Here is a 12,621-nt window from a genome sequence, read left to right as displayed (position 1 = left end):
TTGTCACATTTTAACCTGTATGTTTTGCATAAATCAAACTGAATTTACAGCAACCACATGAGGCCCAGGAGGAGAAACAAGAGGCCAGTTTGCCCTTCCTGGGAACTAGCTGGCATGTGGGCTGGAAAACAAGAACCACCTCTGACCCCAAGCAACTGACTGACTCAGAGAAACACAGGCTGAGTTGATAGCAAGTGAAGTAAAAAAAAAAAAAAAAACACTTAATGCTTGAATTGTTTCACTGACTTTGCAGGCTTAAAGTAAGTAGTCTGAGCATCTATTTAGAGGGTAACAATATGCAATATAGCAACTATAGATTTCCTTCTGTCTTATCTTTGAAATCCAATATTGTTCTCACTGTTTTGTTCCATTTTATTGTTTTGTTTTATTCAACGTTGTTTTGATTGGTTTTATTCTGTTCTGTTTGTTTGACTTTATTATGTCTGATGTTATGCAGTAATTTTGAAGGTAACAAGAGGCATTACGGTTACCATTGTTGATTTCCTATTATCCTGCTTGAAATCCTGTATCACTTTCACTGTTTTGTTTTTATTTGCTTTATTCTGTTTATTTTGTTTGGTTTTATTCTCATTAAGATAATTTTTTTTTTAAATTTGAATTTCTGTTGGTGAGGCTCCAGCCCTACCAAGTTCTTCTGACCCCGTGGTAGCCCCATGGGCTGGGCAGAGAGCAGCTGGCCTGTCACAGTGGCATTCATAGATGACATTGAGAGATCACAGATGCTGAAAAAAAACTGCACTTCAATTCAGTGGAGAGGATTCTGGTTGTCCAATGTCAATTCATGGGCTACCATATTTTAAAATCCTCATTTTAAAAAATATTTCATGAACAAGATATAACATAAAGTTTATCATGTTAGCCTCTTTTATGTATCCAGTTCAGTACTGTTAAGTACATTCACAGGCTCTGCAACTAATCTCCAGAAATCTTTCAATTTTTCATTCCAAAAGTTGGCTTTCATTGAATAACAACCCCCATTCTCCCTTAGCCCTAAGTCCCCAGCAAGCACTATTTTACCCTGTCTCTATAAATTTCAGAATTCTAGCTTTCTCATACAAGTACAATTATACAAGTACATTATTTGTCTTTTTATAACTCATCTATTCCATATTCCACAGTATTTTTGAAATCCTATGCTGATGCAAAACTAGAAATAATCATTTTTAGGTTTTAAATTCTTGTACAAAAAACAGTAGTGATGAATGACTTTGTGTTTTTAAAGCAAAACTTTAAATTATTTTAAGTTATGTAGATTTTTTTCATTTCAAGTAATTTATCTGGAGTAAGAAAAGTTTTAAACCAATGCGTGTGACTTAACCAAAATACCTACTGATAGCAGGTATTGGAGAGACACTACTCTGCCTTATGAAGTGTTCGTTACATTCCCTAAAAAAATATATCCCAAGACACTTTTAAATTTAACTTATTTTCCTTCTTTTTAAATAAAGAATACTTTTTCAATTAGAGACTCTACAAGGTCAACTGAAATTAAACACTATCTGTTTCCAAGCCAAGCAGTCATTAACACTTTGTGGTTTAAATTTTATTCTTAAAATAAAAATTGAAAGCACCAGCCTCAAATAGCCTGATAATCTTGCAACTCACCATATTATCTTATTCCTACAAGTTATTTTCTCTATTTACAAATTATAATACATAGGTCGTGAATTTTCTTTTTGAAAACAATGAACAAATAAAAATAAGCAAATAAAAGGCCTTCTAAGAATAAATCACAGTTCACAGTTCAAACATGAGTTTGTTTCCAACAAAGCTCAAATTTTCTGCTCTACATTGTCCTTTCATGACCTCTCATGGTGAAAGTGTAAACTGACATTACAAATACCAACAAAAATATTACAAATTCTGTTTATCTAGTTATTAAAGAATCTTTCCCTTCTTTTTGTAATTTATTTACCTTTAGTTTTTAATAAAACTAATTATTTATTAATACAGAAATAATATTGGGCAATATTTCTTGCTACTTTAAAGTGTAAAAGAAGTCCTCTTGTTTTCAACATGTAAATCTCTAAATCTGAGTGCATTTCACATAACAGAATGAACATTTTAATGATATAGTAATGGTACTTACTATGGCTACCAACTCCCAGATGTAAATTAAATAAAAAATAAAGGTAAGTTACAACAACTATTTTAATTTATAAAATCATCACTCTACTAAATCTCTGTATATGTGAATTGTGAAGCATAATTTTATATTAAAACATGAATTATTTGGATTTATTTCAATTTACTTAGCAACAGTACTATGTAGGCCTGAGTTTTATCCAAAAAAGCATTCCTACTTTCAATATACCTGAGAATATGATCCCAGAAAACAGAAGTAATGAATACAGAGAGTAAACACAGGGGAGAAAGACAAGCAGAAACAAGAATGCATTCTCAGATGATAACAGCTGTATCCAGCCTGTGCTGACTCAAATCTCTCTGGAAAGGCTTAATGAAACACATGGGTAGAGAAGAGGATCATATCTCGGTGGGCTCCCATCCCCCACAAGCGAAGTCACTTCTGGGACATTGACTACCACACAACCACTTGTAGGTTGCATGCGTTTGCAGTTAAGTGGGAATTCTACACTTCAGTGTCAGAAAAGTTCCAGGGAAAGAACTTAGAGGCTCCCACTCTCGTCAGAAATGAAACACTCTGCAATCACACCTAAGGAAAGCTAGTCAAACTGATTATTAACAAGGTGACTGCAGTAAGATTTTGAGCCCAGGGATTTTAAGGACTGTAAAGAGTGGTATGTGATACCATAAATGCTCTGCACAACTCAGATACATCTTTTCTCTTCTTTAAATTCAATCCATCATTGGGTTTTCTTCATGCAGTTGGCCAGCCAAAATCTCTGCCAAGAGAGATTGTGTAGATAGCCACCATCCCTTGCTGCTTCAGCTGGTTCTAAAACCTTATCGATCATCTTCTCTTTTTTGCACCACTCATTCTGATTTCTCTCACCCGTGGTCAACACCTCAGCTGAGTTAAAGTTTCTTACCTGGTGCAGTGACCCATATCTTCTTTCTCTAGTCTTGCTTTGCCCTTCTCAGGTTATAGTTGCCATCGAATGTTATCACCTACCACAAGAACACAAATCACTAGGATGGCGATGGGAAATTTTTAGGGCTCTCCATTTAGCCTTTCCTACCACAATGGCTCCACAGATCTAAGAATAAAAATAAGAGTTTTTTTTATCTTTCAGGTTCAAAGTGTACTTGAGAATTTCATACATCCCAATTATTCATTTAGACTAAGGAAAACAATAATGGGAGGTGCCAGATCCATTGCAGTCCCTATGAAATTACAAATTAATGATAAAAGATACTGCAAAAATCCCACAAACACATGGAAACTGAATAACACACTCTTGAGTAATCAGTGGGTCACAGAAGAAATTAAAGAAGAAATTAAACAATACCTACAAGAAAATGAAAAAGAGATACAACTTACTGGAATCTGTGGGATGCAATGAAAGCCATCCTCAGAGGAAAATGTAATGCACTGAGTTCCCACATCAGGAAAACAAAACGAATACAAATAAATAACCTGATGCTACACCTCAAACAGCTAGAAAAAGAAGAGCAAGTCAAGCCCAAAGCCAAAAGAAGAGAGGAAATTATAAAAATCAGAGCAGAAATCAATTCAATAGAGACTAAAAAAACAATCCAATGAATCAAAGAGTTGGTTCCTTGAAAGAATAAATAAAATTGATAAGCCCCTAGTCAACCTTATTTTAAAAAGGGAAGAAAAAGTTCAAATTCATGCAATAAGAAATGAAAAAGGTGAAATCACTACAGAATGTATAGAAATACAGAAGATCATCAACACCTGTCTCGAAAATCTTTACTCTCAAAGGTTTGATAACACAGAAGAAATAGACAGATTCCCAGAAACATATGAAGTACCAAAACTAGGTCAAGAGGATGTGAAACTGCTGAATAACCCAATTTCTATTAATGAAGTTGAAAATGTAATTAAGTCCTTACCTACAAAAAAGAGCCCAGGCCCAGATGGATTCTCCACAGAATTCTACAAGAAATACAAAGAAGACCTAATGCCAGCACTCTTCAAAGTGTTCAATGAAACTGAAAGGGAAGCAATCCTTCCTAAGTCATTCCTGGAAGCAAATATTACTCTAGTACCAAAACATGAGAAAGACCCAACTAAAAAAGAGAACTATAGACCAATCTCCCTAATGAACACAGATGCAAAAATCCTCAATAAAATATTGGCAAATAGGGTGCAGCAAATCATCAAGAAGATTATACACCATGACCAAGTGGGATTCATCCCAGGAATGCAGGGATGGTTCAACATACGTAAATCAATAAATGTAATCCAACATATCAATAAAGCCAAAAGTAAGAATCACGTGATCATTTCTATAGATGCAGAAAAAGCCTTTGATAAGGTCCAACATTCATTCATGATAATAACTTTACAGAAAATTAGAATAGATGGTCTCTACCTCAATATAATAAAGTCCATTTATGACAAACCAACAGCCAGCATCATACTAATTGGCCAAAAATTGAAGGCCTTTACTTTAAAATCAGGCACAAGTCAAGGATGTCCTTTACCATTATTCCTATTTAATATAGTACTGGAAATACTAGCCAGAGCAATTAGACAAAAGAGAGAAATAAAAGGGGTAAAGACAGGAAAAGAACAAGTTAAATTATCATTGTTTGCAGATGACATGATAATCTACATAGAAGACCCCCTAAACTCCATTGAAAGATGCTTAGATATAATAAATAAATTCAGTAATGTAGATGGATACAAAATCAATACTCAAAAATCAATAGCATTCCTATACACTAACAACAAAATCACAGAGAGAGAGAAATGAGAAGCCACACCCTTCACACTAGCAACCAAAAAAATGAAATATTTAGGAATTACTCTTACAAAAGAAGTGAAAGACCTATACAGGGAAAATTATAACACACAGAAAAATTGAAGATGATCTCAGAAAATGGAAAGACATCCCTTGCTCATGGATAGGAAGAACAAACATTGTGAAAATGGCCATTCTCCCAAAAATCTTATACAGATTCAATGCAATCCCAATAAAAATACTATAAACATACCTTATAGATCCAGAGAAATCACTCCTAAAATTCATCTGGAGTGAGAAGAGACCTAGAATAGCAAAGACAGGTCTAAGCAACAAAGGCAAGGCAGGAGGCATCGCAATCCTTGACTTGAAGTTATACTACAAAGCCACTGTAATAAAATCAACATGCAGAGCCAAAGATCAATGGAATAGATTAGAAGATACAACCACAACTACAAACACACTCAACCACCTTATCTTTGATAAAGGAGCCAAGCAGGTTCACTGGAAGAACGACAGTCTCTTTAATAAATGGTGCTGAAAAAACTGGCTCTCCATTTGCTGAAAACTAAAACTAGACCCATGCCTATCACCATGTACTAAATTAAAATCTAAATGGATCAAAGATCTGAATATTAAAACAGAAACACTAAATCTATTGGAAGACAAATTGGGTAGAAACCTTGAAGCCATAGGAATAGGTAGAAAATTCATGAACAGGACTCAAACCGCATGGGAAATACTTCCCAGAATCAATAACTGGGACCACCTCTTATTAAAAAGTTTCTGCATGTCAAAAGAAATCTCCAGCATAGTGAAAAGAAAACCCACAAACTGGGAAAAGATCTTAGTGAACTGCCCCTCAGACAAGGGACTTCTGTCTAAAATATACAAAGAATTAAAAAAAACTCAGACCCCCAAAATTCAAAGATCCAATCCAAAAATGACATCTGAGATGAATACACACTTCTCAGATGAAGAAATACAAATGGCAAATAAATACATGAAAAAATGTTCATCATCATTGGTCATTAGAGAAATGCAAATTAAAACCACACTGAGATCCCATCTCACTCCTGAAAGAATGGCCAGGATCAAGAAAACCAACAACAACAAGTGCTGGAGAGGCTGTGGGGAAAAGGAACTCTCCTACACTGTTGGTGGGAGTGTAGACTGGTACAACCTTTGTAGAGGTCAGTCTGGAGATTTCTCAAAAAGCTGGGATTGGAAGTCCCATTTGTTCCAGCTATTCCACTTCTAGGCATATTCCCAGAAGAACTGAAATCATCATACCACAGTGATATATGCACACCTATGTTTATCGCAGCACAATTTGTAATCGCCAGATCTTGGAAACAACCCAAGTGTTCATCAACTGAGGAATGGATAAAAAATGTGGTATTTTTATAAAATGGAGTACTACTCAGGTATAAAGAAGGATCACGTTGAGATATTTATAAATAAATGCACGCAGCTTGAGACCATACTCATATGTGAAATAAATCAAACTCACATGTATGAATACTGAGTAGTTTCCCTGTTGTAAGAAATGATTCAAATGTATAAAATATGTGGTAATCATGATTCCCCATTATGTGGCTTTGAAGCATTATAAAGCTTTTACTCATTAATTGGAATGGCTTTATTCTGGGATGTTTGATATTATTGCCTCTGATGAAATGAACAGCTATTTTGAAGAAAACAAGACATCATAATAGCTCGTGCTGATTTAATATCATCTTGTTTTGAAGTCTCACCAAACTGTTGTTCTTCTGTCTCCATTGGTTTTATCATGTTGTATCTTTTATCATGTTGATATTATTATATGTGATAGTATAAACAAAAATTTTTATAGACAAAGAGATAATATAGAAACCATTGTTCGCTTTCTGTTAGCTGGTTCTAAATAGCCTGTAATACTTTCATCCAATTGAATGGTTTCACACTGACTTGTTATATTTGATACTATAGTATACCAAGTTATATTCAAATATTTCAAGGAAAGAGACACTACAGTAACTACTATTATGTTGGGTTATCTTGTGGTGAAGCACTAGGTTGCTGAAATTGTCATGCTTTGACCTGTATTGTTATGTTGTTATGTCCTCTTTTATCTCAATCTCCCCCTTATTCATAAAAAAAAATATTTATTTTTATTATTTTTTTTAATTCAGGGAAAAAATCAAACAAATTAGCAGGATATATTATAGTAACATTTTTGATTTCCTATTAACCTGATTTGAAGCCCTGTATTACTCTCACCATCTTGTTTTGACTGATTTTACTCCATTCTGTTTTGTTTGATAGTATCAAGTTTGAGAGTATAGGCAATTACTTTGAAGGCAATAAGATTCACTATGATGCCCACTCTAGTTTGACTATTATCTTCTTTTGAAGTCCTGTATGTTTCCAATGTTTAGGTTTTATTGGTCTTGTTCTGTACTGCTTTGTTCAATTTTATTATACCTAATAATATAGGTGATTCTTTTTAAGGAAGCAAGAGGCACTATGGTAACCATTGTTGATAACCTTGTACTCTTGTTTTTACATCATGTGCTATGTCTATCCTTTGTTTTGACTGACTGCTTTGTTTTGTCATATTTGGCTTTACTCTCTTTCAAAAAAAAGTAGTAAGAACTATGGGAGTAATAAAATCCAAAATATGTAAAAAAGAGAGGAAAAAAGGTGTTCTAAAGGATACAACTGCAATTGTGTTTAGATAGGTGTGTTAAGATAGATGACCATTTTACTGAGTTTTTGTTGGATCATTGAACACAACTGTTTGCAGTCTCACTGTTTGAATGTCCACATTGTATGCCTTAATCCTGTAACCTGAACAACTATTTCTAAGATGACAATATGTAATCTATTAACTAGTGATTTCTTACCATTTTTGTAATTCTGTATTATTTGTACCCTTATACTTTTTTGTTTTTCTTTTCCTTTAAATAAAAAAAATCCTATCTGTTATGTTTTAGATCTTAAAAGTCTCCCAAAACCTCATGTATTGAAGGTGTGGTGGGAAATGGTGGATATTTAGGAGTTGGGGCCTAATTCCAGGAAACAGATCATTGGGGTCACGCTCTTGAGGGGCATGGTGGAGCCCTGACCCCTTCTTCTCTCTTTATTTTCTGGCTGCTATGAGCTAAGCAACTATTACAACCAAGTGGTCCCTGTCTGAATGTTCTGCCTCACCACAAGCTCAAAATCAAGTGACTGTAGATTGAAACCTCTGAAACTGTTAGACAAAATGAATCTTTCCTTCTTTTAAATGTGATTATCTCAGGTATTTTACTGCAGTAATGGAAAATTGACTTACACACCAACCTGATAGTCTGCTTTCCGGTATTTAATTCCAGTATTACTTATTTTTCCCAGGATTCCCCTGAAAACAGAGTATGAAGCATAGACATGCATAAAAGTAAGCCATTTGGGAAAAGGTTGACAAGTAGTACAAATGATGAATAAAAACAGGGCCATCAAGGGGAGGGAAGTCGATACAATAATCCATCTGATACCAACTCATTGCTTAGAATGACTGGTTCTGAATCACACAGGACATTCTGAAGAGTCATGAATACTAGTCAATACTTTCCAAAGGATAAAACACTTACTTAATAGTTCCATCCTACACTGGTCAAGAATGGGCTCACAGATTTTAAGTCCCCTACACTCCTGAGGGGCAATCACTGTGTGCTGAATGGTTCTCTGGAGGATCAGAGAAGCCTCAGAGAGCAGAAAACGAGACGTCCATGTGCAGCCTCAAGGAAGGCACACTGTTGACTTGTCCCTGGATGGCCCCAAAGCCTGAGTAGAACTCATTCTGGTACCAGTGGAGCAAAAAATGAGCATAAGAAGATCTGAATGTGATATGTGAGATGGCCCAATAAATCACAGAGAAACACATATTATCAAACATGAAAATTTGAATTAATAATGTAACAATCATTAGAAAATGATTATGTATGTCCTAGGTATGTGTAAGCCTGCAGATTGTGATTGAAATAATGCTTGTTCTCAATTACAAGATACACTTTTTTTTTCAATTAGGGCCTTTTAATAACAACAGAGTGCTATTTTAAAATCCAGAATATTTATAGTGGAAAATAAATAAAAATTCAAATTTTTACTTTGTCACCATATTTGAATATAATAAGGTTAAGAATCTATGAGTCCCATTTCAACACATTATTGATGTTTCACATATCCATCAGAAAAAAAAAAACTTTTGGAGGTGTACTCTAAATTTATGTCTATTTTAAATTAGTGAGTATGTTTAAATCAGTTAACCCACAGTGCTAGTCATATTTTAATGTCTTACTTTGAGATACAGAGAAGTCAAAAATGAGTTCTAATATTTTCTTCTTATACCAAATAGGTCATTTTGTTCCCTGTTTCAAGTATGTAAAAACAAGTTCAGTGACTCAGAAAAATAGTCTTTGACAAACATTGTTACATAAGTACAGTGTGACAATTTGCCAAAAATTAGATGAGTTTAAGTTTATTTAGAAAGCCGTATTTCCCTCCTTGTGAGTTGGAAAGCCGTGCTGAGTCTGGAGGACCACATCAACAAGCCAGTTCACCCTTCCATCAGCCACACAATCCACACAGGGCCCAGGAAGAGAGAAGACAGGTCACCCTGGCTGTGAGCCGACCATTGCACGGACTGAGATAGCAAATGAGGTACAAAAACAATTAAAGGCTTGAATTACTTGATTGACTTTGCAGGCCTATGGAGAATAACAGTGAGCAATATAGCAAATATGGATGATTCTCTCTGTCTTGTTTCTGAAATCCAATATTGATCGCACTGTTTTGTTCTGATTGTTTTGTTTTATTCAATGTTCTGTTTTGATTGATTTTATTCCTTTTTGTTTTATTTGATTTTCCTATGTCTGATGGTGTGAACAATTATTGTGAGGGTAACAAAATATACTGCAGTAGCCATTGTTGATTTCCTATTATCCTGCTTTGAAGTTCTGTACCACGTTCACTGCCCTTTTTGATTGGCTTTATTCTGCTTTGTTTTGTTGGATTTTATTCTCTTTAAAATAAAAATAAATGTATTTAGATGTGCTTTTAAAATCACAGTTTTGTAACTATTCAAAGATAAATGTAATATTTATGTTTAACTATAGTTCTAGCCTGCTAGTAATTCATATGTATTACATATATATGTGTATATATATATATATATATGATCATCTGAGTTAATAATATGGTGATCTGAATTTAGAATTATGATCTAAAGTGCAGACTTACTCAGCATGCTGAAGTTCTGTGGATGTCCCTCAAAAGGCAGCAAAAATGTGATCTAAAAAGAGACAAAGCCATCCATTGCCTGCACCCCAACCATAACAACTCCAATAGTCCAGTAAATGGCAATTGGGGAAATGTCAGTAATTATGAAAATTTGACTTTGCATCTAAATAAGATAATTAACAACATGGTTTTGTATTTATTACTGAAATAAAAAAACACAAAAATAAATTGCTTTTTATCCAGTTAAATAAAAAATACTGTTCTATGAAAGATCCTGTAAAAGAGGAAAAAGATAAGTTAAAAACCAGGAGAAAATATTTGCAGAAGTGCTGCTATCTAAAACACATAGCTTTCAAATCTCTGTAGTAAAAAAATTTTTTTTGAAAAATAAAAAGACATAGACCTTTCACCAAAGAGGGTATGAAAATGATAAATATGCACACGACCATTTCACTTACATTTTAGCTAGAGATAGTTTATCAGAATATCATGAAGTTTTTAAATTATGGTTATATGCTCAATATGTCAGAGTTTTAATCTTGCATTGACCATTTAGTTATATAAACTTTATTATTTAAATCTTAAATTCCCTAATGTAAATAATACTATCTACTTCAAAATGTAGTTCAAAAAATTGAATAACATAGAAATGCAATAGAGATCAACAAACTAAGCTCTCAAAAAATGCTAGCCATTCCTTTAACGACACTGCTATTCTTAGAAATATAGGTCAGGGATCTAGCTCAGCAGCACAGTGCCTGCCTAACAAGTGCGAGGTCTGAGTTTGATTCCTGGTACCAAGAGAGAGAGAGAGAGAGAGAGAGAGAGAGAGAGAGAGAGAGAGAGAGAGACAGACAGACAGACAGACAGACAGAGAAAGAGAGACAGAGACAGAGACAGAAACAGAGAGAAAGAGAGGGGAGGGGAGGGGAGGGGAGGGGAGGGGAGGGGAGGAGAGAAATATATACATTCAATAGAGTATCAAAAATTTAGAGACTCATTACAATTCAATATAACAATCTCATGAGCCATGTAAACATAAGTAACATAAATTTTGTAGGTTGATGTACATTAGTACAAAACAACAAATACTTTTTGTGTGGTACTACGGATTGAATATAGGCCTTCACACTAAGCTACAGTCCAGAACTTTATTATTTTTACATTTTGAGACAAGGCCTCACAAAGTTGCCAGTGCTGTTTGAATCTGTTTTCCTCTCACCTCAGCATCCCATAGTTTTAATATACTCCTTATATTAAAACTCTAATTGTAACTGCTGAAGAAGAAAGAACTAAACTCTGCAGTTAATCTGCAAATAATTCTGCAAGCTTTGGTAAGTGGGCATGAGATAAGGCTACAGGTGTAAGTGATGCTAACCATGCCATACAGGGCTTTATAGATGTTTGGGTTTTGGTTTAAGAACAATAAGAAGTCACTGAAAAAATTTAAGCAATGGAGTAAGTTATTTGCATTTCCAAATGATAATCTTTTTATTGAGTAGATATTGAGGTAGAAGACCAAGAGTAGATACATAAAGACTAATTAGTAGCTTAGCTAAGTAGTTAAGAGAAATAATGATTTGGATTAGAATGTTAACAATTAACATGCAAAAACATCAATGCAATGCAGTTATATTTTGCAGATAGTATTGACAGTGCCCAGATGTCTGTCCTGAATGACTGGATGAGTGTATTCACTACATAATATGATATAAAGGAATGGAAGAGAAATTGGTGTCAGAAGATGGCAGAAAAGCATGACTTTCACTTAGAGATACTCGTTAGACATCAAGTGGCATTTTCTTTGAATTTTGTTGTTTGAAAGAAAGTTTAGAGCCAGGCATATGGCACTTGCCTATAATCCCAAACTCAGAAGGCTAAGGCAGAATTACTACGAGTTCAAGGCCAGCCTGAACTACAAAGCGAGATCTGTCTCAAAAAACCAAAAACACAAACAAATGCCACAAAACAAAGACAACAATAACAACAAAAAGAAAACTGGGGAAATGTCAAAAGAGACTTTAGAATTGAGGACATACATTTGTCTGAAGCTTACTAGCAAAAAGAGCAAAGGTCCGTGAGCAGAAATGATCAAACTTAAAATTAGAAGATTAAAATCTAGTATAAGAATATGAAAGAAGATAAAGGAATCCAGAAATGAGCCCTAAGAAATTTTGACACTTAGAGAGCAGGTAGAATGAATGGAGGAGCAGTGAACAACTCGAGGAGAGCTTATAAAAGTGGGAAGAGAAGCAAGAAAGGGAAAGTAGGCAACTGTATCAGTGTTAGGAGATCAAGATCAAGTGAGGTGATGTCTCTGGTGTGTTTTTTTTTAATCTAGCTAAATGAAAAAAAATTGGTGATACTACCAAGACTGGGTTCAGTAGTTGGTGTGAACAGAAGCTGGATTAGAAAGTCTGGTAAGAAGTAAGTGGAGTGAAGATAATTCTCCAGAAAAAGACTGGTAGACAAAAAGAAAACTCCT

At 34.5% G+C, this 12,621-nt stretch overlaps 1 protein-coding gene across 1 annotated transcript in view; it reads left to right on the top strand.

Annotated features, from left to right (window-relative positions):
- The first annotated feature begins 9,400 nt into the window (after positions 1-9,400).
- Positions 9,401-12,621, top strand: part of Cep162 (centrosomal protein 162) — a 73,384-nt gene continuing 70,163 nt past the window's right edge. The window contains exon 1 of the mRNA XM_063233165.1: positions 9,401-9,557. The gene's annotated coding sequence lies outside the window, so the exon portion shown is untranslated. The remainder of the gene's footprint in view (positions 9,558-12,621) is intronic.

Source organism: Cavia porcellus, unplaced genomic scaffold (genome assembly GCF_034190915.1).
Source record: "Cavia porcellus strain 051 isolate PalLab524CR breed Dunkin Hartley unplaced genomic scaffold, mCavPor4.1 scaffold_22, whole genome shotgun sequence".
NCBI classification, from domain to species: domain Eukaryota; kingdom Metazoa; phylum Chordata; class Mammalia; order Rodentia; family Caviidae; genus Cavia; species Cavia porcellus.
The sequence above is the reverse complement of the archived record's forward strand: the minus strand, read 5'-3'. Positions and strand labels throughout refer to the sequence as shown.